We start from the raw sequence: 20,072 nt of genomic DNA, 5'->3' as shown, positions 1-20,072 counted from the left end.
AGCTCCTTTGTTTTGTTGATGTTTGGAGAGAGGTTATTTTCCTGGCACCACACTCCCAGGGCCCTCACCTCCTCCCTGTAGGCTGTCTCATCATTGTTGGTAATCAGACCTACTACTGTTGTGTCATCTGCAAACTTGATGATTGAGTTGGAGGCGTGCATGGGAGCGCAGTTATGGGTGAACAGGGAGTACAGGAAGGGGCTGACCACGCATCCTTGTGAGGCCCCAGTGTTGAGGATCAGCGAAGTGGAGGTGTTGTTTCCTACCTTCACCACCTGGGGGTGGCCCATCAGGAAGTCCAGGACCAAGTTGCACAGGGTGGGGTCAGACCCAGGGCCTCGAGCTTAATGATGAGCTTGTAGGGTACTATGGTGTTGAATGCTGAGCTATAGTCAATGAACAGCATTCTTACATAGGTATTCCTCTTGTCCAGATGGGATAGGGCAGTGTGATTGCGATTGCATCATCTGTGGATCTATTGGGGCAGTAAGAAAATGAAGGTGGGTCTAGGGTGTCAGGTAAGGTAGAGGTGATATGATCCTTGACTAGTCTCTCAAAGCACTTCTCAATGACAGAAGTGAGTGCTACGGGGCGATAGTCATTTAGTTCAGTTACCTTTGCTTTCTTGGGATACAGGAACAATGGTGGACATCTTGAAGCATGTGGGGACAGCAGACTGGGATAGAGAGAGATCGAATATTTCCAAAAACACTCCAGCCAGCTGGTTTTCAGTTTTCAGCCCTGCGCTTTTTTCATTCTGCATGTTGCAGTGTAAATATCTGGCATAACTTATGGCTTGTTTGCTACTCATTTGACAGTTTCACAAAAGAATGTGTGGTCAATATGTTTAAAAATAAGGTTATGGGTGTAAGGTTCTGCTTTTCTTTTCTTAGTTAACCTTTGTCTTTGTGTTCTTGAACGTAGCCCTGTTTCTTTTTGTTCTGGAACTTAGCCCTGTCTTTCATTTTTGTTCATTGATTTCAACTGTGTTCATTTCTCACCTGGTCTCATCAGCTCCCTATTTATTTCAGTTCTTTCTGTTTGTATGGTTGTGAGGTTTTTGACTGCCTACCTGTGTTTGAGCATTGCCTGCGACCACGATTCTGCGAAGGCCTAATAAACATCTGCCACGCTCTGCGCATTAATCTACACATTTTTCTCACTGAGTATTCATTACAGAATACCTCAACTACAAATGGAATGGATTCAGTGGAGCTACAGCAGCAACTAACCCAGAAAGAGGAGCTTATGGAGTAAATTTGCCATCTTCTCCGCCAGCCAGGTATCGTAACCCATAGCCCTCCTTCGTTCACACCCATGCCTGGAAAATATGACGGTTTGCCCGGGAAATGTCACTGATTTCTGATACAATACAGCAAATACATTGAGCACAACCCCACTAACTTCGCCACTGACAAGAGCAAGGTGTATTTTGTTGTCTCTACTCACAGGCAAAGCCCTGGATTGGGCCACCACGATATGGACTGCCAACAGCACAGAACTTGGATCCAAGACCCACTTCCACCCCCTCTTCATAGAGGTATTTGATCACTCCCTCCGGTCGTCCTACAGGAGACCTCCTCATAGAACTTCAACAAGAACACAATTCAGCTGCCGAGGATGCCCTCGAGTTCCGCACCATGCCTGCAGGGAGTGGATGTAGTGAGGCTGCTTTACTTACCGTCTACCGATGAGGGCTCAACAGGGAACTTCAGGTGGCGCTGGCCTGTAGAGGTGACCTTCAGGATTTAAATCAATACATTCGTATGTCCATCGACCACCTAATTGCCGACCGCCGAAGAACTCTGCCACTCAGGAACCTGAAACCTTCTTTCCATGATCCCTTCCGAGTCTTCCAGAGCCCATGCAGTTGGGCCATGCTCCTCTCGCGTGTATTGAACGTCAAAAGCGAATCCAAGAAGGGCTCTGCATATACTGTGGAGGGAAAGATCATCTACTCAGCCATTGCCCCGTTCGCCCCCCACGGAGGGATGAGAAGGGTCCCTCCGCTGCCATGCAGGTAGGTGTGACTTTATTTCTAAATGTATCCGAGGCAATTCTCCATCCCAGTATTGATAACTGAAGGGTGTTACTAAGTATGTAGAGGGCTTGATAGATTCGTGAGCAGCAGGTCATTTGATCAATCACTAGCTAGTACAAGCGCTTGACATTGATCTAACACCTGTCACCCCTCCCTTAACTTCTTGGTGACAGGGGGCAGTATTTTTACGTCCGGATGAAATGCATGCCCATATTCAACTGCCTGCTACTCATCCCCAGAAGATAAGATATAGAGGCGCGTGACCAGAAAGGTAGCGTCAGTTTGTTTTCTTCCTGTATTGAACACCGATCATCCCGTCTTCAATTTTATCGATTATTTACTTTAAAAATACCTAAAGTTGTATTACAAAAGTAGTTTGCAATGTTTTGGCAAAGTTGACAGGTAACTTTTGAGATATTATGTAGTCACGTTGCGCAAGTTGGAACCAGTGTTTTTCTGGATCAAACGCGCCAAATAAATGGACATTTTGGATATATATCGACAGAATTCATTGAACAAAAGGACCATTTGTGATGTTTATGGGACAGATTGGAGTGCCAACAACAGGAGCTTGTCAAAGGTAAGGCATGCTTTATATTTTTATTTCTGCATTTTGTGTTGCGCCTGCAGGGCAGAAATATGCTTTCTCTCTTTGTTTACGGGGGTGCTATCCTCAGATAATAGCATCGTTTGCTTTCGCCAAAAAGCCTTTTTGAAATCTGACATGTTGGCTGGATTCACAACAAGTGTAGCTTTAATTTGCTATCTTACATGTGTGATTTAATGAAAGTTGATTTTATAGTAATTCATTTGAATTTGGCGCTCTGCATTTTCACTGGCTTTTGGCCATATCCCAGAGAGGTTAAGGATTAACACCCTGGATGGGCCATTGCGCACGGGCTTCATAACGCACCTGACACAGAGCGTCACCCTCCGATTGGAATCTTCCACACCGAAACCCTTCAACTCATGGAAATCTCATCCCCCAAACAGCCTCTCATCCTCAGACACCCCTGGCTTTGTGGTCACGACCTTGACATCTCGTGGCAACAAGGTGAACTACTGTCCTGGTCTTCCACCTGCTTCTCCAGTTGTCTCAGCCTACCCAGCAGAACCACCACCATTGAGGCCTCGGCAGTGCCACTCACAATACCATCTGAATACACCCGGGAACAGCAATATCTTCAGAAAAACCAAGGCCTCCACTCTGACACCACATCGCCCAGGAGACTGTGCTATGGACTTACTCCCTGGAGTGTCCCCAACGAAGGGCCGTATTTACCCACATCTATCCCGGAAAATGAGGCAATGGAGAACTACAGTACATTGATGAATCACTCAAACGGTGTCATTCGTCCTTCTTCTTCCCCGGCTGCAGCCAGCTTCTTTGTTGGAAAAAAGGACGGTAGTCTCCGTCCATGTATTGACTTTCGTTCCCTGAATGACGCCAAGAACCGTTTCCCCTCTTCCTCTGATCGCAGCGACCCTTGAACAAGTGGGCCGCGCCAACATCTATACTAAACTCGACCTGCAAAGTGCATGTAACCTTGTCAGTATACGTGAAGGTGATGAATGGAAGACGGCCTTCATCACTGCTTCGAGGGCACTACGAATACCTGGTCATGCCTTACGAACGCCCCCGCCATTTTCCAATCCTTTATGAACAAGGTTGTCCAGGATATGATCAACCGATTTCTCATCGTCTACATTGATGACATCCTGATTTCTGCTCCTTGACTTTCATGTGAAGAGTACCTTCGATGTAACCTCGGTAGACTTCCTCGGCTTCATACTGATACCTGGAGGGGTCAGCATGGATGAGAACAAAGTCACCGCCGCCAGTAACTGGCCCAAACCCACCACTGTTAAGGAACTCCAACGTTTCATTGGGATCTGTAACTTCTAGCGCCTGTTCATTCGGAACAACCTTTGTCTTTGTGCTCTGGAACATAGCCCTGTCTTTCTTTTCTTTTCTTTGATTTCACCTGTGTTTCTCACCTGGTCAAATCAGCTCCCGATTTTAGTTAAGTTCTTTCTGTTTGTATGGTTGTGAGGTATTGTTTGTTTTTTGACTGCCTACCTGTGGTTGACCATTGCCTGCCTGTGACCATGATTCCTGCTTTCTGCAAAGGCTTAATAAACATCTGCCATGCTCTGCGTGTGACTACACCCTTTTCTCCCTCAGTATTCAATAGTGGGAGTGCTAGCAAGCTAAACCGCTAGTTAGCTAGCTTTTTAGTTGACTGTTAATGAATGACTCATTTTGAAAGGGGGCTCTTGATTAACATCTGAGGCTTTTAAAGTGTACTTACACTATGATTTCTACATTCAAACGAAATGGATTGGCTAGAAAACACGTCGTTCTAGTGAATTCTAATTTTGATCAGAAAACATCAACTTTATGCTAATGAGCTAGCGTGATTGAGCATGTCACAAATATTACACGGCATGCCAGAACTGAACACATAAAGTAAACGGTACAGTGCCCAGGTATAAAACCCAGGTACAAGAACAGTTTGTAGTGTGTACTCACAGACAACCAATATTGTCATATTCAGTAGGCCAACATTCATTATTTAAAGCTAGAATCCTGAGTTGCCACATCCATTGTTGGACTTATAAATGAATGATATATTGATTCTTGAAGACTAACTTATAAATGCTCCATGAGCTTGGTTCAACTGTCATACCCCATGAGAACCCCAAATAAAAGCTTGTTTTATTTACTCCTATGTTTGTAAACAAACACTATTGTCTCTCAACATGGTTTAAACTAGATTTTTTTTAAATATATATATATATCATGGATGGTCCTTGCATCCATAGCTCTGTCTATGAATTTGAGATGGGCTACATTTCTCCAGGGCCCATCCCTCAGCTTTATACCAAAACAGAGGCTGGGTGTCCGGTTTTTTATTGTTTCAATTCAAAATTCTAGCTGTAGCCCTTTCCTGCAGTCGATGACCAAAAGGCCTCAATGACCAAAAGGCCTTTGGCCTCATGGGTGGAATGTTAATATTTTATTTTTACGACGGAAATCCGGTGTTTCTATGTCAAACAGTTTTATATTTCAGTCTTCTGTGATGTACAGTAAATAGTGTGTAATATTGGGATGTAAACTCAATGTAATACATACCTGATGTGGTACAGGTGTCTTCTTTTTTTTAAGCCCATAATAATGTGTGTGTGAGGTGTACACTTTTGTTTCAAAGTAGATTTGTTTAAGACTACCAATAATCACTGTGGCCCTGATTTAGCCAACTGCAGTAAAAGGTAACAGCAAATGTACACAGAACACGTCATAAGCCATGACAAAATGTTTATAATTACATGAAATTAGCTTTACATATCACACCCTGGTCTGTTTCACCTGTCTTTCTGGTTGTCTCCCCCCTCCAGGTGTTGCCCATCTTCTCCATTATCCCCAGTGTATTTATACCTGTGTTCCCTGTCTGTTGCCAGTTCGTCTTATCTTGTCAAGCCTACTAGCGTGTTTTTCTGTGTTCCTGTTTTTCCTAGTCTCTGTTTTCTAGTCCTCCCGGTTCTGACCTGTTCTGCCTGCCCTGACCTTGAGCCTGCCTGCCCCCCTGTACCTTTCAGACACTGACATGGTTAATGAACTGCTTGTCCTCGACCTGCTTATTGCCTGCCCCTTGTATTTTAATAAATAACAAGGGCTCGAACCATCTGCCTCCTGTGTTTGCATCTGAGTCTCATCCTGAGTGATCATATGAAAACTGCAACATTTTCTCTCTGCCCCATTGCAAAATGATTAGAATTGCAGGAAATTAGCTTTAAAACAGCAACATTTTCTATCAGCCTCATGTAAAAAAATGTGTAAATGGCATGAGATCGTCTATAAAACGACACATTTGTTCTCTGCCCCATGGCAGAATGTGTAGAAATACAGAATGTTATCTGTTTTCCTAAAAAGTACAAATAAAATGTAAGAGCACTGAATTTAAGGGTATAAAGTTCACGCGTATGCTACAGTTAAGAGTGTATTAATGAACTTAGGGCAGCATTGTGGTTTTGAGCATACAATTCCATTTCGTTGGACACGGCTTCAATGAGCTTTAAAAGGCCCGAGGGTAGGCTATCCTCTAATCTCATGTCAGAGCAAGAGAGCAGGCTAGATAAGAGATGCGGAATGTTTGTGAAAGGGGGCAGTGGGTTAATAAAAACAGGGTGGTCAATACCATGGCCCTTACACCATGTGCACTCAACAGTATCTGTATGTCCTAGGGTGCTGTCTTGTAATCCAGCAAAGATGTTGCTTTCCAGGTCAACAATAAGTCTGTGAGCACTGCAGTGCAATTTCCACCGTGTACATGGTTGCTGCTTTCATATATGATATTATTAAATCTATAAACATTCTAACAGAATTACTGACATACCAACCAGATGCTAACACACTAAAGACAATAGTATGAATGATTAGGATTCATATGTAGCCTACTGTCCCCCCTCTCCCCTGTAACTATTCCGCAGGTCGTTGTAAATGAGAACGTGTTCTCAGTCAACTTACCTGGCAAAATAACGGATAAAGAAAGAAAATAATAATGATTCAGGAATAATTGTTATTACCATGTGAACTGGTAACACTGTAAAAACAACATTTAAACCAGCCTCGTGGATTGTGAGCACTCAATTTCAAAATGTGTGACCCATTAAAACAGATGGCTTGATGACATGATTTGAACCTGAATGTGGTGTCATAGTTGCAACTGTAGGTCATAAGCAGGTGCATGTGCGGCGAGGAATACTTCAAGCTTGGTTATGTGCTAGTCAGTGGGCCATCACAAAAACATGTCAGTGCATTGTTTTATGTTGCGATGCAGTGGTAGACGCATCAAACAGAATTTGATCCCTCATTTGGGGGAATTTCCTGTTGGGATTTCTCACATCAAAGGCAGCAGGTGTGGAAGATCCCATTTGGTTTATCTGCTGCTTCAGGAGACCTTTTTGAAATGAATGGTAATGCCATATTCTAATTTGCCATAGCGTATCTGTGTCACTCGATTCTTTGTATGTATAATTCCTCATTTGTATTTGATTCACTGTATGCATCGTAAATAACGATTCTCCAAACAGATTAGCAAATCTGAGTTGAGCATGAATATAAGGTCCTTCACTCCCTTTACTGATTGTCAAGTGCTGAGTTGCTGATTTTGAACATTGTAAAGACACACAATTGACAATTTTGCCTTTTCTAAACTACGTTAATTGTCTTCGGAGCCAAGCTTTTGAAAATGACAGATGGCATTGCCTGGAAAACCCAGTGAAGTAGCCTGACACTTCTTCCTCAGTTCTTCTCAAGCATCATTAATGGCTCTTCATTCAGACATTATTGATAGAATATTACTGTGGAAATGTATTCATGCAATTTTAACAGAGCCACTTCGAGAGGAAACGCAGCCTCTAGGAATTTTGACTCAGCCCTCTGATAACAACAGGTACAGGATTCAGCCAGAGGCATCAACAATGTTGGGGTAGTAAATTCACACTTGGAATTGTATTATATTTCACAGGTGTTGTTGATCATTACTTATCTGTGGTAAAAGCTATTGTAAGGTAAAGCCTTTCATTGTGGTCCACTGTCAATGTTCCAATAAAATGCACAATTTCATAATCATATCGATAAAGACAACTTTCATCAGCAAGCAAGTAATGTTTAATGTACGTATTAGGTGCGTGTGTCGATGCAGCACAATCTGAATGAAATTGGACTTTTAATACCCACATTGAACTATTTATGTATGTTTTTCCATATTCTCTTAGACGTTCAGTAATTACAGAAGCTACTCTAGGTACATCCCCCAAAGATGCAGAGAAAAAAAAATCCAGAAAGCATCTGAGGTTAGAGAGGTAGAAAGACACGAGTTACAGATCTAATAAAAACAAATTAGACTGCCTTGGAAATATTAGCCATCAGACACCTCCAGCAGTGTCTAACAAACAAATTCACTGCAGGTACCCATCAGAGATAGAAGGAGGAAATTGCATGGATGGAAAGCACAGACAAAACTCCCCCTGAAGTCAGGAAATTAGCTTAGATGTTTGCTTAGAGAGGTGTGGAAGATGGCCACTAGATATCCCCCATAACCTCCATGGGCATCTCAATAAATACTGATGCTTGCAAGGACAACACAAATTGTTTTAAATTAGTACTCTGAACTTTTGCTCATACTGATACATTCAATTAATAATAATTACACTAACAATTCCACAAGATGCAATGAGTTTAATTTCTGATCGCCATGACTCTTGTTTTATCGTAACAATCCTGATGCAGTGAATGACAGCATATGCCATGTTGCATCGACTTTGTCAAAGATGATCTATACACTGACGAGTAATGGGACTGGCAGCACTAACATTGGGAATAAATGCCCACATAGGCCGAAGGCAGGCAGGGGGAGGCGGGATCAGGCGGGGACATTCTAGCCAATGAGAGGACAGTTATGTGTGTGAACAACAGAGACAACTGATATAAAATAATTTTTCTCAAAGTTTCTGGAATGGCACCTATATCAGTACATTCGTAAGAACCTAAACATGACAACTTATATTCGATCAAATAAGCCTCACATCAAATTAGCTATTCAATTTTATGTTGACCGAATTCATCAATTTCTCATTGACCTCCAAACACAAAAATCCCCACTTGATTTGCTTCTATTTTCCGCACAGACAGAGTTTGGTGCAGATTCAAGCATCTCGTTTCACCCTCTTCATCTCTGAATTCCCTCAACAAGTCAAATAATTTATCATATTTCTAGCTAACAGCTTGTAAAATGGATTGCAGCCCTTGAGCCCTCTAAACTTTCGTATAATTTCAGTCAGTAATTTTGAAAGTGGTGCCACGAGCCAAAACGTGTCCCTGTTTTTTGTGTACTAAGTCATTCAATTGTGTACTACGTCATCCCATTTCATGTGATATGATATGAATTTTGCGTATGTTACAAATCCAATTTGTGCTGCTTAAGAACCAGGAGTGCATCTTTAATGAAGAAATTATGTGATAGAGTACAAAGCAGTCAGATGTCATCACACATCCAAAATTAAACTCCACATAGAGAGGTGGAGACTTTTGTGAAAAGCTCAGAGCTTTTTCACAAGAGCACCTCCTCCCAGCTGCCCACTGCACTGAGGCTAGGCGACACGGTCACCACCGATAAATCCATGATAATCAAAAATTTCAATAAGCATTTCTCTACGGCTAGCCATGCTTTCCTACTGGCTACCCCAACCCCGGCCAACAGCTATGCACCCCTCGCAGCTACTTGTCCGAGCCTCCCCAGCTTCTCCTTCACCCAAATCCAGATCGCAGATGTTCTGAAAGAGCTGCAAAACCTGGGCCCGTACAAATCAGCTGGGCTAGACAATCTGGACCCTCTCTTTCTAAAATTATCCGCCGCCATTGTTGTAACCCCTATTACCAGTCTGTTCAAACCGCTTTCATTTCATCTGAGATCCCTAAAGATTGTAAAGCTGCCGCGGTCATCCCCCTCTTCAAAGGGGGTGACACTCTAGACCCAAACGGTTACAGACCTATATCTATCCTGCCCTGTCTTTCTAAAGTCTTTGAAAGCCAAGTTAATAAACAGATCACTGACCATTTCGAATCCCACCGTAACTTCTCTGTTGAGCAATCCGGTTACTGAGCTGGTCATGGGTGCACCTCAGCCACACTCAAGGTACTAAACGATATCATAACCGTCATCGATAAAAGACAGTACTGTACAGCCGTCTTCATCGACCTGGCCAAGGCTTTCGACTCTGTCAATCACCATATTCTTATTGGCAGACTTAATAGCCTTGGTTTCTCAAATGACTGCCTCGCCTGGTTCACCAACTACTTTGCAGATAGTAGAGTTCAGTGTGTAAAATCGGAGGGCCTGTTGTCCGGAACTCTTGGCGTCTCTATGGAGGTACCACAGGGTTCAATTCTCGGGCCGACTCTTTTCTCTGTATCTATCAACGATGTCGCTCTTGCTGCGGGTGATTCTCTGATCCACCTCTACGCAGATGACACCATTCTGTATACATCTGGCCCTTCTTTGGACACTGTGCTATCTAACCTCCAAACGAGCTTCAATGCCATACAACACTCCTTCCGTGGCCTCCAACTGCTCTTAAACGCTAGCAAAACCAAATACATGCTTTACAACAGTTCGGTGCCCGCACCCGCCCGCCCGACTAGCATCACTACTCTGGACGGTTCTAACATAGAATACGTGGACAACTACAAATACCTAGGTGTCTGGCTAGACTGTAAACTCTCCTTCCAGACTCATATCAAACATCTCCAATCCAAAATCAATCTAGAATCTGCTTTCTATTTCACAACAAAGCCACTCACACCACCAAACTTTCACTCACGCCGCCAAACTTACCCTAGTAAAACTGACTATCTTACCGATTCTCGACTTCGGCAATGTCATCTACAAAATAGCTTCCAAGACTGCATCCAATTTGCTGAGGAGAGTATATCACAGTGCCATCCGTTTTTTTTTTTTACCAAAGCGCCTTATACCACCCACCACTGCCGCGACCTGTATGCTCTAGTCGGCTGGCCCTCGCTACATATTCGTCACCAGACCCAACGGCTCCATGTCATCTACAAGTCTATGCTAGGTATAGCTCTTCCTTATCTCAGCTCACTGGTCACGATAACATCACCCACCCGTAGCACGCGCTCCAGCAGGCATATCTCACTGGTCATCCTCAAAGCCAACACCTCCTTTGGCCGCCTTTCCTTTCAGTTCTCTGCTGCCAGTGACTGGAACGAATTGCAAAAATTGCTGAAGCTGGAGACTTACATTTCCCTCACTAACTTTAAACATCAGCTATCTGAGCAGCTAACCGATCGCTGCAGCTGTACATAGTCCATCTGTAAATAGCCCACCCAATCTACCTACCTCATCCCCATATTGTTTTTATTTACTTTGCTGTTCTTTTGCACACCAGTATCACTACTTACACACCATCACTACTTACACACCATTATCTGCTCATCTATCACACACACTTAATCTGCTAAATTGTAATTACTTTGCTACTATGGCCTATTTATTGCCATACCTCCTCATGGCATTTGCACACACTGTATATAGACTTTCTTTTTTTCTATTCTGTTGACTGTACGCTTGTTTATTCCATGTTGTTTCTGTCGCACTGCTTTGTTTTATCTTGGCCAGGTCGCAGTTGTAAATGAGAACATACTGTAGTTCTCAACTAGCTTACCTGGTTAAACAAAGGTGAATTTTTTTTTTTCTTTTTTTCCCCATTTAATCAGATCTGCTGTCATATTTTTGAGTAATGGAATAAAGGTATCTTTATATATTTGTTGTTTGTTCAGTTATTAAGCATCCCAAGTATTTAATATTTTTTGTGGAATTACTGTAAATTGTGAGTTATTCATTTTATTTCCTTTTGCCATTATTTAGTTTTTTTCAAAGTTAAATTTAGAACCTGATATTGTTTTAGTATTCTGAGAACATCTTTACTAAAGCGGGCATTTAGTTTTCAATATTGGTCAGGTATATAACGCGATCTGCAAATACATTGAGTTTATATTAATGTTTACCAATACTGATATCTGCTACATTTGACCGCTGCTCTATTAGGCACGGCATCTCAGTGCAAGAGGCATCACTACAGTCCCTGGTTCGACTCCAGGGCTGTATCACATATGGCCGTGATTGGGAGTCCCATAGGATGGCTATCACGGCTCAGGAGAAGACCCAGATGCAGACAGTTTGAAGTAACAAAGGTTTATTACCAAAACAGGGGGCAGCCAAATGACAGGTCAAGGACAGGCAGAGGTCAGTTATCCATAGCAGAGTTAAAAAGGTACAGAACGGCTGGCAGGCTCAGGGTCAAGGCAGGCAGAGGACAGTAATCCAGGGCAGTGTCACAAGGTACAAAACAGCAGTCAGGGTCAGGACAGGCAGAATGGTCAAAATCCAGGAAAACTAGAAAACAGGGAAACTGGAGACAAAGGGCTGTGAGACATAGGTTTAGTCCTAGACACATGACATGTGGGATGTACAGTATACAGAGGGTACGGGGCAACACAAGATGAACAGCAGAGAATTCTTGTCAGGCCATTAGACTGAGGATGGAACCCAGAGGTCAGGCTGGCCGACGACCCAATGAGTGTGCTGAACGTCTTCCAGAACCGGGACAAGAACTGAGGACCCCGGTAGGAGATCCATGGATCCAGAAGACATGCTATGCCGTCTCTTTGGCAGAGGGTAGCTTGGGGAGAGGAATGACATGGGCAGCTTTGGAAAACAAGTCCACTACTGTCAGGATGACGGTGTTGCCATCAGACGGGGGGAGACCTGTGACAAAGACCAAGGATATGTGAGACCAGGGACGGTGAGGGACAGGAAGTGGTTCAAACAGACCAGCTGGAGCTTGCCGAGGAGTCTTGTTCTGCGCACAGATCGTGCATGTGGGGACAAACGCGGAGACATCAGGGACCATGGTAAGCCATCAAAAGTGTTGTTGCACAAAGACCAGGGTCCGATGGGAGCCCGGGTGGCAGGCAAGTCTGGAGGAGTGGGCCCACCTCAGGACCGAGGGGTGGGCGGCACCAGGGACGGCTGAGTGCCGTCGACAGGCACGAGGTGGGAAGGATGGTCTCAGGGTTTGAGGGTGTAGCCATGGGGCTATAGCGGCGTAACAGCGCATCCGGCTTGACATTCTTGGATCCCAGTCGGTAGGAGAGGGTGAACCGGGTGAAAGGCAGGGGCCACCTAGCTTGCCTGGAATTGAGATGCTTGGTGGTGTGGAGATATTCCAGGTTCTTGTGATCCGTCCACACAATGAAAGGATGTTCCGCCCATCCAACCAGTGCCTCCACTACTCCAACGGCATCTTCACGGCGAGAAGCTCACAATTCCCCACATCATCATTTCTCTCTGTGGCATTAAGACGATGAGAGAAGAACTTGAGGTCCCGGGCAGAACACTGGGACAGGACAGCCCCCACTCCAACATCCGAAGTGTCGGCCTCCACCAGGAACTGACGGGACGAGTCAGGATGCACCAATATGGGAGCTGTGGTGAAGTGGTGCTTGAGGTCCAGTCAGTAGCTGGGGACCACTTCAACGGGACCTTGGGAGAGGTGATAGCAGACAGGGGGGAAGCCAGGGTGCTGTAACCCTGGATAAAGTGGTGATAACATTTGGCAAATCCAAGCAAACGTTGCAGCTGCACTCTGGACGTAGGCTGGGGCCAATCCACCACCGCTCTCACCTTTCCAGGATCCATCTGTCCATTCCCCGCAGCAATGATGGAACCAAGGAAGGGGATGGTGGAGCGATGGAATTCTCACTTCTCTGCGTTCACAAAAAGCTGGTTCTCCAGGAGGCGCAGGAGGACCTGTCGGATATGGAGCACGTGAGTGGGAGAAAACGAGGATGCCATCGAGGTAGACGAAGATGGACCCGTTCAACATTTTGCCGAGAATGTCATTAACCAGGGCCCGGAAGACACAGCTGGAGCGTTGGTGAGACCAAATCGCACGACCAGATATTCATAGTGACCGCTGGCCACGTTGAAGGCAGTCTTCCACTTGTCCCCTTCCCGTATCTGCACCGGGTGGTAGGTGTTCTGCAGATCCAACTTGGAGAAAATGGTGGCTCCCTGGAGCAGCTCGAAGGCAGAGGCGATGAGTGGTAGGGGGTAACGTGTCTTAACCGTGATGTCATTGAGGCCCCGGCAGTCGATGCACAGTTGCAGGGTTTTGTCCTTCTTCTCCACAAAGAAGAACCCTGTGCCGGTTGGGTAGGGAGAAGGACGCCCTGCATACACCCTGCAGCTAGGGACGCCTCGCTGTAGGTCTCTATAGCCTTGGTCTCTGGCACCGACAGAGAGTACAGTTGCCCCCCGGGTGGTGTGGTGCCAGGGAGAAGGTTGACACCTGCAGTCATAGGGTCGGTGCGGAGGAAGCAAAGTGGCCCGGGCCTTACTTAATACCTCCTGGATGTCCTGGTACTCTGTGGGAATCGCGGAGTGGTCCGGGGCAACTTCCGAGCCCACAGGAAGACTTCCCGGGGTTGCTTCAGAGTTGTTGAATCTTAAAAGGCTATGGGATCCATCCCACTGTTTAATTCTGATTCATATACATTTTTATAGAAACTTTATCCCTACCTACATGTACATATTCTCTCATTTACCTTGACTAAACTGTACCCCCATATAGCCTCGTAATTGTTATTTTATTGTGTTACTTGTTTAAAGTTTTGTATATTTAGTACATCTTTTCTTAACTGTTATTTTTCTTAAAACTGCATTATTGGTTAAGGTCTTTTAGTAAGCGTTTCATGGTAAGGTGTATATATATATATATATACTTGTTGTATTTGGCGCATGTGACGAACCATGAAAAACAGCCCCAGACCATTGTTCTTCCTTCACCACCAAACGTTACAGTTGGCACTATGCATTGGGGCAAGTAGCGTTCTCCTGGCATCCACCAAACCCAGATTTGTCCATCGAACTGTCAGATGGTGAAGCGTGATTCATCCCTCCAAAGAATGCTTTTCCACTGCTCCAGAGTCCAATGTCGGTGAGCTTTACACCACTCCAGTCGACACTTGGCATTGTGCATGGTGATCTTAGGCTTGTGTGCGGCTGCTCGGCCATTGAAACCCACTTCATGAAGCTCCAGACGAACAGTTATTGTTTGTTTTTTAAAATTGTTTTAAATTGCTTTATTTAACCAGGTAGGCAAGTTGAGAACAAGTTCTCATATACAATTGCGACCTGGCCAAGATAAAGCAAAGCAGTTCGACACATACAACGACACAGAGTTACACATGGAGTAAAACACACATACAGTCAATAATACAGTATAAACAAGTCTATATACGATGTGTGCAAATGAGGTGAGATAAGGGAGGTAAAGGCAAAAAAAGGCCATGGTGGCAAAGTAAATACAATATAGCAAGTAAAACACTGGAATGGTAGATTTGCAGTGGAAGAATGTGCAAAGTAGAAATAAAATTAATGGGGTGCAAAATAAATAAATTAAATAAATACAGTAGGGAAAGAGGTAGTTGTTTGGGCTAAATTATAGGTGGCCTATGTACAGGTCCAGTAATCTGTGAGCTGCTCTGACAGTTGGTGCTTAAAGCTAGTGAGGGAGATAAGTGTTTCCAGTTTCAGAGATTTTTGTAGTTTGGCGACGAGTATGAAGCGAGGGCCAGCCAACGAGAGCGTACAGGTCGCAATAGTGGGTAGTATATGGAGATTTGGTGACAAAACGGATTGCACTGTGATAGACTGCATCCAATTTGTTGAGTAGGGCTATTTTGTAAATGACAAGGCCGAAGCCGAGGATTGGTAGGATGGTCAGTTTTACAAGGGTATGTTTGGCAGCATGAGTGAATTGTGCTGACATTGCTTCCAGAGGCAGTTTGTAACTCGGTAGTGAGTTGTGTGCTCGATTTTATACACCTGTCAGCAACGGGTGTGGCTGAAATAGCCAAATCCACTAATTTGAAGTGTGTCCACATACTTTTGTATATATAGTGTTTATAGAGCATGTGGGCATGTGGGCTGAGCAGACATTTAACAAAAAAACACACAACAAAATATAAAGCAAACAATTCCTCTCCTAATGTACCAAAAATTAGACTGTGGATGCATACATTGTACGCATATTAGAAATATAGACTTTTGATAATTGTGGTGGATATTATAACATAAGGATTTGCTGGTGTCCAAGTCAAACTAAGATTATTTATTTCTGAGCTCATAGGGAACAGAGTTACACAGCACAGTGTAGACAGTCAATTCCGAAGCATTGGGTGATAAGCCCATAACTTTATAGTTTCTTGTTCTTGGGCAGGACTTTATCTGTACAAGGACGCAGGTGCAAGCTACAATGTTAGTCACATACTCAGTTATGTGGACACATACAATCAAAATTTCCCAATACAATAATCTACCCAGAACTTTAATTCATTTTACCATGGGTTTATAAGTCATCAATAACAAAAATATATAATCAAGTCCTCTCCCAAGCAAAATCTACCCCTCTCCACCACCCCTTCCCTGTTTCCCCCTTTATCCCACCCATGCCAAGCTTATCCTCCACCTCCCATCTTTACTCCCCCTTGCACCCCCAAACTAAGCTTGTCCCACCCTACTATCCTTACCCACCCTTGCCCAAGACCACCTCCCCTCCTTACTCTCCTTCATTAACCACCCCTCCCTTCTTCTCCATCTACTTTTTAACCGGTCTCTCCTCTCTGGGGAGGTTTGCATTGCTTGGGAGGAGGCAGTCATGGTTAGTCCTTTATTTAAATGGGGAGATCAAGCTGATCCTAATTGTTATAGGCCTATTTCTATTTTTCCCAGTTTATCAAAAGTCTTGGAAAAACTTGTCAATAATCAATTGACTGGCTTTCTTGATGTCTATAGTGTTCTCTCTGGTATGCAATCTGGTTTATGGATGTGTCACTGCAACTAAAAGGTCCTCAATGATGTCACCATTGCCCTTGATTCTAAGCAATGTTGTACTGCTATTTTATTGACTTGGCCAAAGCTTTTGATACGGTAGACCATTCCAATCTTGTGTACCCCAAGGCCCCAAGGGTGTACCCCAAGGCTCGATCCTAGGCCCCACGCTCTTCTCAATTTACATCAACAACATAGCTCAGGCAGTAGGAAGCTCTCTCATCCATTTATATGTAGATGATACAGTCTTATACTCAATTGGCCCCTCCCTGGATTTTGTGTTAAATGATCTACAACAAAGCTTTCCTAGTGTCCAACAAGCTTTCTCTGCCCTTAAGCTTGTTCTGAACACCTCCAAAACAGGAGGTAAGAAGAAAGCCCCTCTCCCCACAGGTGTGATTGCTTCCTCTGAGGGTTTAGAGCTTGAGGTAATAACCTCATACAAGTACTTGGGAGTATGGCTAGACGGTACACTGTCCATCTCTCAGCACATATCAAAGCTGCAGGCTAAAGTTCAATCTAGACTTGGTTTCCTCTATCGTAATCGCTCCTCTTTCACCCCAGCTGCCAAACTAACCCTGATTCAGATGACCAACCTACCCATGCTCGATTAGGGAGATGTAATTTATATATCGGCAGGTAAGGGTGCTCTCAAGCGGCTAGATATTCTTTACCATTCGGCCATCAGATTTGCCACCAATGCTCTTTACAGGACACATCAATGCACTCTATACTCTTCTGTAAACTGGACATCTCTGTATACCCGTCAAAAGACCCACTGGTTGTTACTTATTTATAAAACCCTCTTAGGCCTCATTCCCCCCTATCTGTGATATCTACTGCAGCCCTCATCCTCCACATACAACACCCGTTCTGCCTGTCACATTCTGTTAAAGGTCCCTAAAACACACACATCCCTGGGTCGCTCGTCTTTTCAGTTCGCTGCAGCTAGCGACTGGAATGAGCTGCAAACAAACACTCAAACCGGACAATCTCTTCATTCAAAGACTCAATCATGGACACTCTTACTGACAGTTGTGGCTGCTTTGCGTGATGTATTGTTCTCTACCTTCTTGCCCTTTGTGCTGTTGTCTGTGTCCAACAATGTTTGTACCCTGTATTGTGCTGCTACCATGTTGTGCTCCTGCCATGTTGTGTTGCTACCATGTTGTTGTCATGTTGTGTTTACTCCATGCTGTGTTGTCATGTGTAGCTGCAATGCTATGTTGTGGTCTTATGTCTCTCTTTTTGTAGTGTTGTCTCTCTTATCGTGATGTGTGTTTTGTCCTATATTTTTATTTAATTTAAAAACACATTTAATCCCAGCACCCATCCCCGCAAGAGGTCTTTTGCCTTTTGGTAGGCCGTCATTGTAAATAAAAATGTGTTCTTAACTGACATGCCTAGTGAAATAAAGGTTAAATATATATATATTTTAAACATCCCTTTATACCTCCACCCACTCATCCATTTACACACAACATAAACCCCCGTCCTCCTTCGCACACAGATCTCCATGCACCCTCCCTAACTCTCCCATTCATATACCCAGACACATACCCACACATACACCCACTCACACAGTAATTTCTTGCATCCTAGCCACATTTCTTCATGCGCTTCATGCGCACCTCCCCTGTATAAAGGTGTTCTGGTACTTCCCTTATGCACTTACCATTTCCATGTGCTAACTTTTACTATACCACAGGTCAGTACAATCTACCAGTATATTGGTCTATCCTGCCCTCTATCCACCATTCATAGTGACAATAGTGGTAGCTGGATCGTTTGTCCAGATCTGCAATAAGCTAACTAGCAATCATACCACACATAAAAACATTCAAAGCTTCATACATGTTTTATGTGAATCGACAAGAATTAATAGGAATAGCTGATGGGCAGCGGAGAGGCCAGGTGCATCACTGAGCATGATGTTGATGTTGTTTAGGGACAATACAATTGTCTTGCCTAGACTAGCCTACAACGCTGCAATGCAATGAATATTGTATTATTGTTTTCAAGTGAGTACAACATTTCACTCTAGGATGCAGTGAAAATGTATTTTGAATTATGGCGCAAATGTCCTTTAATTTGAATGGTTCATTTCATTTGGATCAGTTGTGGGTCTACTCTCGACAGTCTATAAGTTCTAGAAAGTTACAGTAGCAGGCCGGTCTGGCTATATTTTTTACTTCTGATACTGAATGCGCTGTCTGTTGCAGATCATCATTCTCCCAAGTCGTCCTATAATAACACGGACACATGCTCCCAGCAGGCCCAGTCACTCAGGAAAGCTTAGCACACGCTCTGCCTCCTCTCCAATCTGAGCAACTATTCCTCGCTCACCTCGAACCTAATGCTTCAATATAACCAAAATATTTAACATTTAACTTTTTGGCATAAACACAACCAGTCACAATGTTTTAATCTGATTAGGCTACTTAAAACGTGTCCTCTAAGCATGTGCACGTTCATCCAAAATATAATTCCAGCACCCTCAAAAAGGCTTGACATGAACTAGGTCCATCCAACCTTTTAATGCGAGTAAAGTAGTCTACATGTCTGATAAAAATGTCACCACATTATGGGAAGAGGATGCAGTTCATTAGGCTGCCTAGAGATTAAATTAATTATGATGAACTTCACAGGGTGGTGAAAGTGTACAGGGATGAGGTTGACGCTCCTTTCAATAAATATTGAGGGTCTTATTCTGGTGACATGATTATCAATGCTTGGCAAATATAAATCATCTGGCACGTTTGTCCATAATAATCTCAACATGTAGTAGCACTGTATCTGCAAATTGTTGGCTAGAGTGCACGTGCCAATACCAGAGTGGGCACATTTGCTCTACCCATGCATCCCTTCACTATCCCTTGACTTTTTTGCCCTGACGGAGACATGGATCACCCCAGAGAACACTGCTACTCCAGCTGCTCTCTCTTCATCGGACTACGTTTTCTTTCGTAGTCCAAGAGCATCTGGTTATCACGGTGGTGGCACAGGGCTACTAATTTTTCCCAATTTAAGATGTTCTCCCTCACTCACCTGTCCATATCGTCATTTGAATTCCGTGCTGTCCCTGTCACTTGTCCACTCAAGTTTAACATTGTTGTCATCTATCGCCCACCAGGTGTCCATGGAGAGTTCCTTAATGAGCTTGACACCTTGATAAGTTCATTTCCTGATGATGGCTCATCGCTCTTCACACTTGGCGATTTCATTTATTTCCAACTCTCCTTTTCCTCTACTTGCATCTTTTGACCTCACCCTTTCCCAATCCCCTCCAGCTCACAAGACAGGCTATACGCTTGACCTCGTCTTTACTAGAGGCTGTTCGCCTACTAATATCACTGCAACCCCCCTCCAGGTCTCTGATCACTACTTTGTTTCCTTTTCTGTCTCCCTTTCCTCCAACCCTAGCCACTCAGCCCCTGCCCAGATGGTCATGCGATGTCGCAATCTTCGCTTTCTCTCTCCTAGTACTCTTTCCTATTGTATCTTATCATCTCTCCCTTCTGCTAAATCCTTCTCCCTCTTGTCGCCTGATT

Source organism: Oncorhynchus tshawytscha, linkage group LG07 (assembly GCF_018296145.1).
Source record: "Oncorhynchus tshawytscha isolate Ot180627B linkage group LG07, Otsh_v2.0, whole genome shotgun sequence".
NCBI lineage: Eukaryota > Metazoa > Chordata > Actinopteri > Salmoniformes > Salmonidae > Oncorhynchus > Oncorhynchus tshawytscha.
The sequence above is the reverse complement of the archived record's forward strand: the minus strand, read 5'-3'. Positions refer to the sequence as shown.